Raw genomic sequence first — 1,932 nt, 5'->3', positions numbered from 1 at the left:
ACGCCTTCATGGCTAGCAAACTAGCAACAGGCCATTTGCAAAAAACATAAAAACATTTATTAGGGCACATGACCATCTGCTGACTTCTACCTACTCCATTCCCAAAAAAGTGTCTTTGATTATTTTGAGACAAAGGAAGTATTATACACACACTGCTATAAATTGCTACGATTAAGCAATTCACACCAACATCCAAGAGAAGACGAATTCATGCACGAAACCAAGAATGCCGGCTAGTGTTGACCACTACCTATCTATATTTAATTACTTTCTCCGTCGTAAAATTGCTTAATGCTATAAATTGCTACGATCAAGCAATTCACACCAACATCCAAGGGAACGTTCCGATCGAACACACGAGACTAATTCACGTACGAAACAAAGAATGCCGGCCAGCCCTGAGCAGCAGTTGAAGGAGATCACCAAGGTCGACCTCCGAGGGCTGGAGCCTGGCCGGCCAGGGTGGGACGAAGCCCGGGACGCGGTGACCACGTCCATGGTGGCGCACGGCTGCGCCATGGTCCATGTCCAGCACGTCGGGCTGGACGAGGACATCCGGCAGGCGCTGTTCGGCCGCGCCATGCCGGAGCTGTTCGCGCTCCCCGCGGAGGCCAAGCAGCGCAACGTCAACAGCGACGTGCAGTACAGAGGGTACATCGGGCAGATACCCGGCATGGCGTACGAGAGCATGCGCATCAAGGACATCACCGACGCCGTCCACATCAGCGACTTCGCCGGTCTGCTCTGGCCGCAGGGCAACCCCGCCTTCTGGTGAGAGAGACTAGACTAGCTACCACATGATTCTTGATCGCTCAATCTGTACATATGCAATGTGTTTTTGACGTGCATGGATCCCAACATTGTTGTTGTGTCACTCCAGTGACACGGTCGGGGAGTTCGCCAAGAATGCTGTCAGCCTGGAGAAGACGGTGACGAGGATGGTCTTGGAAGGCCTGGGCGTCCGGGACGAGCACGCCCTCGACTCGCACCGCGACCAGCTCTGCTACAGCTTCCGGATGTCCTACTACGGCATCTGCCCGGAGGAGAACACGGCCAAGGTGAGCCTGCCGGAGCACCGTGAGTACAACATGACCACCACGATCGTGCAGCACGAGGTGGAGGGCCTGGAGGTGCAGCTCAAGGACGGCAGCTGGTTCGCCGTGCCCCCCGAGCCGGACACGGTCGTCATCGTCGCCGGCTAGCTGCTCAACGTAAAGCCTGACATGCACCCCTCTTCCCCGCTACCGTGTATGTGTGCTGAACTGTTAATAAACGTCTGGCTGCAGGTGGTGACCAACGGACGGGTGCGGGCCTGCCTCCACCGCGTCAGGACGCCGAGCAACCGCGAGCGCTTCTCCGCGCTGCTGGGCTGCATGCCCACCCAAGGCTCCACGGTGCGGGCCATGGAGCAGCTCGTCGACGAGGACCACCCACTGGTATACCGTACCTGCGATCCCTACGAGTACTGCGCCTTCAAGTACTCGGAGGAAGGCCGCAAATCCGGCGACGCGCACGCGCTCATGGCGTTCTGCGGAGTAGCCAAAGATGGACCCAGCTGTGTGATGGATTAACTGACGAAGATAGACCAACGACCACGGAAGAAACTCTGCATGCAACATTTTCCCTTTACTTTCGCCTGTGCTTACACAGTTGAGCACGTACGCTCTCCAATGGCTTAGGTTTATCGGTCGAATGATGAATAATGTTTCCTTACGCTTTCAGTTTTGTTCAGATGTTATCTTGTTAAAGATCTTCATAATATTCAGGACTCCACTGCAAATCCGACGTGAGACATTTGACCATGACAAATCAAACATTTTTATGTTAATTTATATTTGCCGATGATGACAAGTTTAGTTAGCGAGCATTGCAAATCTGCATCGATTCATTTTACCGCAGAAAATGCCGTGCTTGAAAAGCCAACGCAAATTA

General features: G+C 53.7%; 1 pseudogene; it reads left to right on the top strand.

The window, feature by feature from the left end:
- The first annotated feature begins 340 nt into the window (after positions 1-340).
- On the top strand, positions 341-1,721 carry LOC123184474 (probable 2-oxoglutarate-dependent dioxygenase AOP1; annotated as a pseudogene).
- The last annotated feature ends 211 nt before the right edge of the window (positions 1,722-1,932 follow it).

This window comes from Triticum aestivum, chromosome 2A, assembly GCF_018294505.1.
Source record: "Triticum aestivum cultivar Chinese Spring chromosome 2A, IWGSC CS RefSeq v2.1, whole genome shotgun sequence".
Taxonomy (NCBI): Eukaryota; Viridiplantae; Streptophyta; class Magnoliopsida; order Poales; family Poaceae; genus Triticum; species Triticum aestivum.
Note: the sequence above shows the minus strand (reverse complement) of the source record. Positions and strands in the feature narration are given on the sequence as shown.